Raw genomic sequence first — 14,662 nt, forward strand, 5'->3', positions numbered from 1 at the left:
ATCATGCAGTAGTGACGTAACTGGTCATGCAGTAGTGACGTAACTGGTCATGCAGTAGTGACGTAACTAGTCATGCAGTAGTGACGTAACTGGTCATGCAGTAGTGACGTAACTAGTCATGCAGTAGTGACGTAACTGGTCATGCAGTAGTGACGTAACTGGTCATACAGTAGTGACGTAACTGGAGTTTACTCCCCCCCCGTCCCACCGCCCTTGGATTTCATGGGGTTGACACCAAAGATGCCGCCCCGGGTGACACCAACCCTAGCAACACCACTGCAGGCTGGAGTTCAAGCCATGAACTTTCAACCTTATTTACATACATATCTAATATATAAATTAATGTAAACATGAGAATATAAGGATAAACGTTAATATGTACATACATATGGAAAGATATACTAATTAACCCCCATCGTAGTAAAATATTGAGCTCTAATATTTTACCTGGGTTAACAAAATGCCTAAGTTACATTTAATATGTAAGTTAATTTTATAGGTACACATATCGAATGATGAGTTAAATATTCTCACATTAATCATATAAAGCACAACTATATTGGTTACTATCACAATTATTTGGTGGTTAATTACAAAATATTCTCAAAAATACTTTGATTATTGCACTGATGGATTATTATTATTATAATCAAAATGATGCGCTAAACCACAAGGGCTATACAGCTGCACTGATGGAGGAAACAGGATTATTCTCTTTATAACGATTTCTGATTATAGGCCTTGGTAAATTAATGCTACTTTTATGTGGCTGGTGTCGAGGTATATATTATTTTTCTTTTGCAAACACTTTGGAAATTAAAGTTTTTACCAGGCGTCCAGGCTGCGTATCTCGACAACAACCTGCTCATTAACCCAGAGGCACTTTGAATGTTGTTCTCTCATAGTGTCACGAGATGATCGTGGCCTCGGCACACCTTCCTACCTTGACCTGGAACTGTTTTTACTGCCTGTACGCTTTGGTTGTTGACATTAGTGCACGCTAGCCTCTGAGACGGGTTCCTTTACGCTTTGGTTGACATTAGTGCACGCTAGCCTCTGAGATGGGTTCCTGTACGCTTTGGCTGTTGACATTAGTGCACGCTAGCCTCTGAGACGGGTTCCTGTACGCCCTGGTTGTTGACATTAGTGCACGCTAGCCTCTGAGACAGGCTCCTGTACGCTTTGGTTGTTGACACTAGTGCACGCTAGCCTCTGAGACGGGTTCCTTTACGCTTTGGTTGACATTAGTGCACGCTAGCCTCTGAGACGGGTTCCTTTACGCTTTGGTTGACATTAGTGCACGCTAGCCTCTGAGACGGGTTCCTGTACGCCCTGGTTGTTGACACTAGTGCACGCTAGCCTCTGAGACGGGTTCCTGTACGCCCTGGTTGTTGACACTAGTGCACGCTAGCCTCTGAGACGGGTTCCTGTACGCCCTGGTTGTTGACACTAGTGCACGCTAGCCTCTGAGACGGGTTCCTGTACGCCCTGGTTGTTGATACTAGTGCATGCTAGCCTCTGAAATACAAGTTCCTGTACATTTAGTCGTTGACACTCATTTGCAGTTAGCCTCTCAGACACAGGTTTTTCGCACACGCTAGACCAGAGTAGCAATTTCCAACTAATTTTATGTCACTGATAATGAATATCATGGTTAAAATTGTTTGTTACTTCTACTTTTCAATATACACCTACGTGTCACAACAGGTTTCAACAGGCTTGTGGCAGTGTGTTTCTTACCACACTCACAGTCTGACTGACCTTCATTATTGTTCCAGCAGTCATAGAAGGTGGTTGTGATGTCCAAGTTTATATTTTGGGGTGAAAGGTACGTGATTTTCTTAGCCAAACAGGGCGGATACACCAAGTACTGCTGCTTTCTATGTGAATGGGACAGCCATGCATGAGGTTCCCACTACATCAGGAGAGACTGGCCACCTCGTCTATCATTGGAGTCTGGGATGAAAAATGTTCACCATAAACCTCTCATTGAACCAAACAAAATTTTGCTACCACCACTTCACATAAAACTGGGGCTCGTGAAAAACTTTGTAAAATTTATGGACAAATCCGGTCAAGGATTCAAGTATTTAACATCAAAATTCCCCTCATTGAGCGACGCTAAGATAAGAGAGGGAGTCTTTAATGGTCCTCAGATTCAAGGGCTTAAAGATGGTGACTTTGAATCAGACCTTCATGGGGAGGAGAAAGCTGCTTGGGAAACATTCAAGTTAGTGGCGAAGGGATTTCTGGGAAACAGAAGGTAAGTGAACTATGAAGAATTGGTGGAAAACCTCATCAGATCTTACAAGAACATGGGATGTAACATGTCACTTAAAATCCACTTTTTGAACTCACATTTAGATTTTTTCCAGCGAACTGTGAGGCAGTTAGTGAGGAACATGGTGAAAGGTTTCACCAAGATATTTCAACTGGAAAAATGGTACCAGGACAAATGGAGCACAAGAATGCTTGCAGACTATTGCTGGACATTGGCAAGAAATGATTCTTCAGTCCACTATAAGTGTCAAGCAAAAAGGCAGAGAGTTTAAAACATACTGACACATATTGTACATTATAATAATTAAATATTACATGTCTCGTATCTTTAAACCTACAACCAACAAGCATTTTTCAAGGTGATATTTGGATTCACGACATGAAAATACAAAAGAATTAGCTAATATCATTTAAGAAGCATACAACTTTTCAAAAATTGTTGACCAGTGATATATAATTGACTCTGACACATGAGTTCGTGTACAGGCTAGTCATAGATACAATGTTAAAGAATTAGACACATGTGCAACATCTGGGTGTCTTTATTGTAGACGTTTCGTCATCCAGTGGTTTTATCAATACAAATTCAAGGACATAATTAGAAGACAGTAGAACTATATACTAAAGATGAGGTAATCAGTCCCTCAGCCTTGGAGTTGAAGAGCACCATAGTCTTAAGAGATCTGAAGGGAAGGCATGAGCATTGGCGCTAATATACTGACATCACGTGAGGGACGTGTAGCAGATTCACTGATAGCAGAAGTAGGTCATACCCGAGAGACTGACCAGTAGTAGTAGTAGTAGTATTGTTGTGGAGACTTTCTATGAACTAAAATAAACCTATGATTCCATGTTGTTGCAGTATCTGACAGGTTGTATATGTATAATATACAATACCGACAAGATAAAGAATTAGACACATGTGCAACACCTGGGTGTCTTTATCGTAGATGTTTCGCATTCCAGTGGCTTTATCAAGACAAATTCAAGGACATAATTAGAAGACAATAGAACTATATACAAAAGATGAGGTAATGTGTCTAATTCTTTATCTTATCAGAATTATATACTATACATATACGATACTCTTGTTGTCTTCGGTCAAGAAACTCCTACATTTTTTTGAACCTGAGGTTGATAGTCACAAGGTGAACTGTGTAACCTAGTTCAACTGTAAGGTTGCCTCTTATTTTCTCACAATTGGTTGGATATGTACACTTAGCATGTTACCTTTACTCTGATTATGTTCCTATGCCAGTATTGTTCAACGATGATACCTCATATCCTGGTTCTCCCCTTTATGTGCAATATGTAGACAGTATGTACACAGTATGTGCAGTATGTAGACAGTATGTGCAGTATGTAGACAGGTATAAGACTGCTAGTCGAGTATATGACTGCTACTAGGTCTGAAAAATGGTGGGAGTTGAGATAAATCGATCTTGAACAAGCTTCTACTGGCTGACCAATCCAACCCGTTAAAAAACATGATTAGGAGTAATTACGAAATATGTTCTCCAGTAAAGCAGTATTTCCACAACCTGTATTTATAGAAGTGATTATATATGCTAAGATAGAATTTTTACCTCCGCAAATATTAATTAAATTGAATTGCGTATCATTATTTAAAACCGGTTAGCCTTGTGATGGTCGGTAAATGAACTAATAAAATAGCAACACTTTCTCTTTAGGTAAATTTATAATAAGAATAAACCGAGTTATCTATCACAGGATGTACCTGACTTCATAATTGTTTCTAGAAAAGTTGTTGATGTCATTTCATGAGAGAATTCTAACATACGTGTTTAATTACATTATTGCTGTCTATAAATTGCGATGTATAAGATTGGCGGATAACGTAAGGTGTTGCAAGATTACCACACCCTGAGATGTATGTCTGTCATTGTGTATATATTGAGAAATTACATTAATCCCTCTTTAGAATTAAGGTGTTCTTGATAGTGTTGAAATGGCTATGTGCAGCCTTCATGACCCTGAGTGGTCGATAGGCTTCAAGCAGAGTTAACTAAACTGAATATACAAAGTATCTCTCAAGGGAGGTGTCTCGACATACTTGAAAAACTCTATTGATCCAAAGAAGAGTGTTTAGTGTTTGTCAAAGAATACAATAAGGGGAATTTAAATCTTTGCTTTCACTTTATTTAAGTGGGGTGTCCCGCAGCTCGATTGCTATCACACTCAGCTCACACACTGAGGTCCGGAGAACGAATCCCAGGTACGGCTGGAAAACATTATGTCCATGTTCACCCATAAGTGTAATGGACTCCTGGGTGTCAGTCGACTGGTGTGGGTCACATCCTGGGAGAAAATTTACCTAATTTGCCCGAAATGCTCTGCGGCTATGTAGTAGTATGTCATTGATATCAGCTAGGCCTGTATACCTTGTAAATGTACCTGTAGAAATAAAGATATTATTAAATGTCATCACCCGTTCTAAACGGACTTACATATAGCCGGTCCGCACTCGACTGTATCTTTCTACAGCCCTGGTCTGGACATATACTTTATTTCGCAGTTGGACTTTAAATCAATTAATAGCATTAGTGTAGCTCATCTGATGTATTAACAGCATCAAGGTTGTTCAAGAGAGCTTGAACTATAACTGAAGGACCTTGAATTTAATTTTACTGACAGTCTCTGATGCTCTTTAGAACTTAGATCATTTAATGTTTTATTACATAATAACCAATATGTACATTAATATCATAATTATTACAAAGGATATATAAGTAAGTTAAAACAGATTACAAATGTGAGCTGTCGCTGGTCTTACCTAGATTACCCATCAGGTTTCCCCATTATACATGTCTCTTGCAAGATATTACAGGTTATACATAAAGGAGAATATAGAGGAGTACGTTCTCGTGAGGTCTAGAAAATTGAAGACTTTGTGAAGTTCTCAATGTGGCATCTTGATAAACCTACTTGACGGTTCTTGTGCCATAAAGTTAAGCTCCACGATACTGGCTGTTCCGTTTATCGTAGTACTTGTCCATACTATACTTGAACGCCGATTAATGAGGAAACCACTGTCAGGGTATTTGAACCCCTTTAGAGAGCTGGAATTAACACCTGACTTAAAATAAAGTTACCTCTAAATCTTAATACATTGTTCCTGACTAAGTAGCGCGACATAGATTCGGTTTTTCACTAATTACAATTTTGGAAACTAAAATTAAACCAGAATGAACATATTTACTCTAAATTAAATAAAATAATAAATCATCATCATCAGGTTGGAAAAATAATTACATCAACACGTGTTTATACATGTTGACGTTCATCAATTAGTGACGTAAATATGGTCTTATATTATATAAAAATATATATTATCCCATGTGAAGTTATAGGTCATTATGACCCATGTGAAGTTATAGGTCATTATGACCCATGTGAAGTTATAGGTCATTATGACCCATGTGAAGTTATAGGTCATTATGACCCATGTGAAGTTATAGGTCATTATGACCCATGTGAAGTTATAGGTCATTATGACCCATGTGAAGTTATAGGTCATTATGACCCATGTGAAGTTATAGGTCATTATGACCCATGTGAAGTTATAGGTCATTATGACCCATGTGAAGTTATAGGTCATTATGACCCATGTGAAGTTATAGGTCATTATGACCCATGTGAAGTTATAGGTCATTATGACCCATGTGAAGTTATAGGTCATTATTACCCATGTGAAGTTATAGGTCATTATGACCCATGTGAAGTTATAGGTCATTATGACCCACGTGAAGTTATAGGTCATTATGACCCATGTGAAGTTATAGGTCATTATAACCCATGTGAAGTTATAGGTCATTATGACCCACGTGAAGTTATAGGTCATTATGACCCATGTGAAGTTATAGGTCATTATGACCCACGTGAAGTTATAGATCATTATGACCCATGTGAAGTTATAGGTCATTATGACCCACATGAAGTTATAGATCATTATGACCCATGTGAAGTTATAGGTCATTATGATCTACGTGAAGTTATAGGTCATTATGACCCATGTGAAGTTATAGGTCATTATGACCTACGTGAAGTTATAGGTCATTATGACCCACATGAAGTTATAGATCATTATGACCCATGTGAAGTTATAGGTCATTATGATCTACGTGAAGTTATAGGTCATTATGACCCATGTGAAGTTATAGGTCATTATGACCTACGTGAAGTTATAGGTCATTATGACCCACATGAAGTTATAGATCATTATGACCCATGTGAAGTTATAGGTCATTATGATCTACGTGAAGTTATAGGTCATTATGACCCATGTGAAGTTATAGGTCATTATGACCTACGTGAAGTTATAGGTCCTAATAATCCCCAAGAAGACTGAGACACTTACGCAACATATGGGAATCTTTATTGAGGAAACGTTTCGCCACACAGAATCAAGATCCCAGTGTCTGACATCTGACATCTGTCAGACACTGCAGCATCATGGGATCTTGATTCAAAGAATTCTTCAAAACTTGTCCAACCTTTGGACGAAGACCTACTTCGACTAGTGGATGGTTCCACTATGACCCCGCCTCCTGCTTCGCCTCACCTGACTACAGTATATAAGCCACGTCTATGGCCATATGCTGTACATTCTACAAGATTGATGGACTGAACACATCGACTCCAGGCTGAGGGACTGATTACCTCAAACTACTCCTCTCCTTACACCTTTCTGCTTTGTATTGGACTGATGAAGCCACTGTGTGGCGAAACGTTTCCTCAATAAAGATTCCCATATGTTACATAAGTGTCTCAATCTTCAACTAGTCGGTTTTTTAAACCATTTATCAAATCCCCGTGAAGCTATAGGTCCTAATAATCCCCGTTAAGTTATAAGTCATAATGACCCACGTGAAGCTATAAGTCGTAATAATCCACGTGAAGCTATAGGTCGTAATAATCCACGTGAAGCTACAGGTCCTAATAATCCCTGTGAAGCTATAGGTCCTAATAATGCACATGAAGCTATAGGTCCTAATAATGCACGTGAAGCTATAGGTCCTAATAATCCACGTGAAGCTATAGGTCCTAATAATCCACGTGAAGCTACAGGCCGTAATAATCCACGTGAAGCTATAGGTCTTAATAATCCACGTGAAGCTATAGGTCGTAATAATCCACGTGAAGCTATAGGTCGTAATAATCCACGTTAAGCTAAAGGTCCTAATAATCCACGTGAAGCTATAGGTCATAATAATCCACGTGAAGCTATAGATCGTAATAATCCACGTGAAGCTGTAGTCGTAATAATCCACGTGAAGCTATAGGTTGTAATAATCCACGTGAAGCTATAGGTCGCAATAATTCACGTGAATCTATAGGTCTTAATAATCCACGTGAAGCTATAGGTCGTAATAATCCACGTGGAGCTATAGGTAGTAATAATCCACGTGAAGCTATAGGTCATAATAATCCACGTGAATCTATAGGTCTTAATAATCCACGTGAAGCTATAGGTCGTAATAATCCACGTGGAGCTATAGGTAGTAATAATCCACGTGAAGCTATAGGTCATAATAATCCACGTGAAGCTATAGGTCATAATAATCCACGTGAAGCTATAGGTCGTAATAATCCACGTGAAGCTATAGGTCGTAATAATCCACGTGAAGCTATAGGTCGTAATAATCCACGTGAAGCTATAGGTCCTAATAATCCACGTGAAGCTATAGGTCGTAATAACACACGTGAGGTCAAAGATGGCAAACAATCATGTTGAGTCACAGGAGACTGACGCAACATTAATATTAAACTTGTGTCCACTGGACATTATATATCTTGAACGAATCTTGCGACTGGCATATTAAGTTAGGTAAGAATCGTCAGGAAACGACAGAAGTTTCATGACGCGACTGATAATTCCATACTGTGGGGTTTGTTCTTATAATTTGCATAATTGCCAGAACAATGTTTTTGTAGTGATTTTCATTAAATTAAAATAATGTTAATTAATATAAATAATTTTTATTATTTCCGTTGAAACTTTACCTAAGTTGATGAAGCAGCTGTCGTAGGGGTTCTTAAAGGAGATTTGAGGGTTGAAGGTAGACACACTTGTTGGATGGTAACGCTATAGTGTCATACTGTGGTAATGGGAGATGGAGCCCAGCCTGCCTTGTCCTGCCTATGTCTACACACCGACTGAGAGGGAGGCAGAGGTACGAACGTACACATGCACATCCCGTGATGTCACACAGTCACTAGGCCTAAAAGGGATCTTCTATATAAAGCACATGGATGGTACTATGATACGCTATACAACACATATAAGGGGGATCAGCAACTATGCTGACAGCTCGGTCATGTTACGTATGTCGTCTCGACATACACTACTATACTATAGGCTGAACAGGCAGGTGGTTCTGGGCTGATTCTATACAATAACAAAGACATATATAACTTAGAACTAATGGATGGTATCATAATGGATGTTAACATAATGAGTTTTACATAATGGGTGTTAACATAATCACTTTTAACTTAATGCATTACGACTTATAAGAACAATTCATTGTACAATATGGATGGAATTGATCGATCGATCTGTATTCATGCACTCTACAGATTCTGAGGAAGAATAAATATATATATACAAGGTGAAATTAACAGCAAAGGCATCTGGTGCACACTCAGATCATTACTGTCAAATTCTCAGAATACGGAGGGAATGTGAACATGAAAAAAAAAAATCTGAAAAAACTGATCAGTTAATAACAAACAGTTGACAATTTCCTTCATCTCGGGCATCTAGTTATACAGGCTATGTACATTTAAACCCAATTCTGCGAGGGTGAGGTTTACATATGCAGAATGGTTATCTCTGGGAGGATCGAATTCCTCTGCAATGGCTAACACATGCCTTAACTGAGGGAGATCTGAACAAGTATCTACAAAAGATACTTGTGGGTTTCTCATTACTTGTCGAGTACACAAAGAGTAACGACATTCAGGTTGATTATCTGGCTGAGTATTTGAGGTGGAGGGTACAGAGTCAAGAGGGTTTTCAGCATCTGTCACATTAGTCTGGGTAGCAATATCATCAACATCGCATACTAATTTCATATGATCTAAATGCGATTCTTTATACTTACCAGTACTAATTTCTCTAACCTTATACTTATTACCAGAGATATGTTCTACAACTCGATAAGGTCCGACAAACTTTTGATCGAGCTTAGGCATTTCAGATGTTTTGTTGAAATTTGTCAGCATTACTCTTGAACCTACTTTAACTTTTGATAGCTTAGCATGGCTATTAGTTAATCTAGTAAATTCTGCTGTTGATTTATGAAGTGTTTCACGGATTCTTCTAAAAACACTTTGAGCTAAGCTGGTACGAGTTGCTATAAAATCATCAGGGTTGTAATTAGGTTTCGGAGTGGAATATAACAACTCATAGGGTAAATGCTTGTCTACACCATACAATGCATAATGTGGAATATCACCTATGGAAGCATTGTAAGCAGAATTTATGGCACATTGGACATCTGGTATAACTTCATCCCAAGTTTCACTTTTGGGGTTGATAGTGGCTCTCAGGACATCAAGCACTTTTTTATTGGTTCGTTCAGCTAACACATTGCTGGCAGGATGATGAGGAACAATGGTGGATTTAGAGATCTTGTACAAAGTACACAAATTTTCAAGAATCTCATTACAGAATTCACCTCCATTATCTGTTACTAAGGACTTAGGGGTGGTATGCCTGCAGATAATGCATTCTTTAAATGCTTTAGCTACTGTCTCTGCAGTCTTATCTGCAATAGGAACTAACTCACAATATCTGGTGAAATGGTCTACCATAACACACAGATGTTTGTTGCCTTGGAGGGAACATTTAAAATTGGTTAACAAGTCAAGGGCAACTCTTTCCTATGGTTCGCTAGTGGTTGCGTACACTTGGATTGGAGTAGGACCATTGACATTTCCTTTATGTTGCATACAAACACTACATTTCTTAACATACTCTGAAATGTCAGTTGCCATACGTGGCCAAAAGTATTTCATTCTGGCTTGTTTCACAGAACGATCCATACCAGGGTGTGCAACACCTGGCGCATCATGAACTAGCTGTAGAGCTACGTTCACTAGTGACTGTGGAATTACTAACTGGTAAACTCTTCTGCTTGGAGTACCCAACTCGGCTGTTCGATACAGTAATTCTTGGCTCATTACAAAGTCACTAATGGGTGCTGGTGGCTTCACAGTAAGAATAAGATCTTCCTGGAGCAGGAATCGAATCACACCAGACCACATAGGATCTGTTCTTTGGGCATTCTTGACATCCTCGGCAGTAAATGGAGGATCTGCAGTAACTACACTAACGTGTCACGATAAAGCATCTGCGACTACGTTTGGCTTGTCAGGTAAATGTTCAAAAGTGGGATTGAACTCTTGGATAGTCAAGGTCCATCTGGCTAACCTTCCAGTAGGTTGTTTGTTCTGGAATAAAGGTATCAGTGGTGCATGGTCTGTCAAGACATGAACAGGGTACTGGTAAATAATGTCTCGGAAGTGCTTCAAAGACCATACTATTGCTAAGCTTCTTGCTACGTTACTGTATAATTATGTTCAGCCTTCGTAAGGACTCTACTAGCAAATGCAACTGCGTTGTACTTGCCATCAGTCTTCTGAGCTAGTACGGCACCTATGCCAATTGAACTAGCATCAGTTGTCAGATAGAAGGGCTTAGAAAAATCTGGGAATTTCAAAATAGGAGCGGACATTAGCTTTTCTTTTAGTGTCTGGAATGCTCTTTCTTGACAGAAGGTCCAAATGAAAGGAGCATCTTTCTTAAGCAATTCAGTTAGCGGAGCTGCTATTGAAGAAAAATTAGCAATGAAAGATCTGTAGAAATCTGCTAGACCCACAAAGGATCTTACAGCATCAGCAGTTTTGGGAGTTGGAAAATTTAATACTGCCGTTACTTTACTTTGATCAGTCGTAACCCCTCTAGGAGAGACTACGTGACCCAGAAACTTAATTTCTGATCTGAAAAATTGACATTTAGACAGTTTGATCTTTAAATTGGCTTCTTCAAGTTTACCAAGTACCATATCAAGTCTTTTCAGGTGCATATCCACATCTTCGAACATGACGATTATGTCGTCTAAGTACACCATAAGTGCTTTACCTATTAGACCTCTAAAGATATTGGTCATGAATCTAGAGAACGTGATAGGAGAGGATCGTAATCCAAAAGCCATTCGAAGGAAGTGATTATGACCTGTGGGAGTAGAGAATGCGGTTAACTCTTGGCTGTTCTTGTGAAGAGGGACTTGCCAAAACCCTTGTAACAAGTCCAAGGTCGAGAAGACTTTGTTATCTCCAATGTTGCGTGAAAGATCACCAAGTACAGGAAGTGGGAAGCGATCTGGAATAGTTTTTGCATTTAACTTCCTAAAGTCAATCACCGGGCGCCAAGTGCCGTCCTTCTTAGGCACTAGGATTAAGGGAGCATTCCAGGGTGAATTACTATGTGCAATAACTCCATCATCGAGCATCTGATTGATCAATTCCTCTGCGACAGCAACTTGGGAATGAGGCATTCTTTACGCAGGTATATAGATAGGTCTAGTACCAGGTTCAAGTGGAATACAATGGGACAATAAGTTTGTTATACCCATCTTCTCATCTGGTAAGGCAATGGCTTTACGATGTTTGTTCAACAAAGTCAACAAATGCTTGACTTCATCTGGGAAGTCAGTGGGAGCTAAGTCTTTCTCCTCAACTGGTGGAATGGATTGATCCAGTGGAGTGGATGAGGTCTCCCCTGTTGAAATAGCACCGACCCACTGGTCAGGCGACACGTCATCCTATACTTGAACAGGGTAAGGATAGTGAACTAGGTCAACGAGATTGGTATTTGCTCTGAGACGAACACTGTGACCCGAAGTGTTAGCAAGGAATAAATGGATCTTACTGTCTCTTACAATGTGTAAGGAAGGTTCAACAAATAAACCCTTGACCTTGCAGGAATCACTGTCAACTAGGACGTTATCACCATCTGGAACATTAGGAACAAAAACAGACACTCTAGTGAGAGCACTAGCCGCAACAGGGACGTCTTTCTGCAGACAGCATGTGACATCAACAAGAGATGGCATTACTAGTTTCAAGTAGTCGTTTTCTGACAAGGCATCCCCTGTGGAGAAACTACTACTTGAACTAGCAGTCATTGCAGGGATAGGCTGTGCACTCAAGGCAGTCTGAGTGTCCCCGGACACTTGAGGCAACAGAACACTATCTTGCATGTCTGAAGGTGTAGGTGGAACACAGATGGGAGTGACAGAGTTACTAGTGCCTGATCGCTTGGGTACGCTACTGGAGAATGCATTGGCTTGTAAGGACTTAATCTGTACATCATACTCTGCGGCAGTATGACAGATTTCTGATCCAAGCTGGTAGCCCCAAAATGGAACGATCAAGTCGTCAATTTGGGCATGCCATCGGTAAGGGTCGAGCACAATGCGTAAGTCTCGCATGGAAGCAAATCCCAGTAGGAGGTCACCAGGGAAAGTAATCTGGTCGACAACAAGAAAAGCAGCAGTAAAGTCTCTACATTGGATAGTAAAGGAGAGCGAAGTCTGACCTCGGACTCGCAGAAGGGAACCAGCTACTCCACTAAGGGAGGTTACAGTAGTAGGTTCAACGAGGAGGACACGGCGTAACTGCTTCTCTTTAAACAAGCTAGACCTGATGATATTAACTTGTGCACCAGAGTCCATGAACACATGAATGGGCGCATTATGGTTAGAAGCTTGTACCAAAGGACCTATCATTTCTTTAGGAGTTATGTGCAAACAGAAAGGTGGGTTGTCATCGGAGAAGGCATTTTCTACTTCATCCCCAAATTCCTCTACGTCAGAGACGTGTGAAGCAACCTCAGCAGCAGGGTTGTCATTCTCAAGGCTGGCTAAGGCTTCATAGGAATTTTGAACTGGGATGGTGTACTCATCACCTACTGTCACGACTGGACGAGTAGACTGGGGCGCTCGGATTCCCCCGAATTGGAAGAATGAGCCTGGTTCTGGTTAGTTTGAGAACCACGACGTTTGTTTCCTCTCCTGGCTCTGCAGTTGGAATGGCCACAGAAAGATCTAGAGTACTGCAGGTTGTAGAGAGCATTGCACTCAGATGTGTCATGTCCATGTATTCTATGATAAGTACAGTAGGGAAGATCTGACTGGTACTCATCATCAGTACGACGCCTCTTAGGGTGACTATCAGGACAATTAATTGCAATATGGCCACGGTAACCACAATTGTAGCAAGTTCTTTGACTGTGGGTACTGTACATACTACGGGTGCTATGGGAATGATGGCTCTTAACACTAGCTTTGGATGATGGACGCGAGTGATTAAGGTTGGGAGTTTTGGTAGTAGCACAAACTAGAGGAAGTACAGGAGTAGACAAAGTGGTTGGCGTAGACTTACGATAAGGGAAGGCTCCCTCGGGACACAAATTTCGTACATGGATGAGAGCTGCGAGCGGTCCCATAGTAGCATTTAGAGGACTAGAATTGTAAACGTACATTGATGTCGGTGGCATTAGTTGTTTAATAACTCTGAATGCTGCTAATTTGGCAAACCCTTCAAGGGCTGGTTTATCGTTGTCTTTGAGGTACTTGGAAGTTTGACCTGCTTTAACGAATGAGGACATTAGGTTATTAAGACGAAGGGCAAACTCATCTAATGACTCTTCTGGCCTTGGAGCTGTACACACTAATTCTTTGAGAACAACAAAAGGATCGGTTTCTCGCACCGGTTCAAGATAGTTGCGAATTAACTGTTCATAATCTTGCCACCTGGTTAGGTCTTGAAAGTCCTTCATACGAATTAAGCTAAACACATGTGAGGCGGCTGGAGAATGGGCTAGACTCTCCTTTCCGATACTGATTAAACAACTCTCAGATGGAAGACCATCTACTGAAGCATTAGCTCTGGCTCGAACAGCAGTAAACCAACCTTCTAGGTTGTCTGGATTACCATTGAACAATGGCATAGCATCATACGGATCACGACTAAAATTACGTAGACTAGAAGTCTGAGTGTGTCTATTGTTTGATAAAGGATTACTCGAATTGTGAACTGATGCATCAATGGTTGTACTAGCAGCATGTGCTGAGGCATCGCTTGAGAAGACTTGAGACATGTTTGCAAAATTTAAAACAAGAATTTAGAGAAAAAAGAAAATGTAACTGAGGAACACACAACACAGTGAACTTAAATGGGAAGAAAATGCTTAACTATTCTGCATAAGTAAATACAAATTGACAGGACACACAGAAAGCAAGGAAACTCACACAAGAAAATACTCAACTGAATAAACAACACTTTGAAAATC

This window comes from Cherax quadricarinatus, chromosome 56 (assembly GCF_038502225.1).
Source record: "Cherax quadricarinatus isolate ZL_2023a chromosome 56, ASM3850222v1, whole genome shotgun sequence".
Taxonomy (NCBI): domain Eukaryota; kingdom Metazoa; phylum Arthropoda; class Malacostraca; order Decapoda; family Parastacidae; genus Cherax; species Cherax quadricarinatus.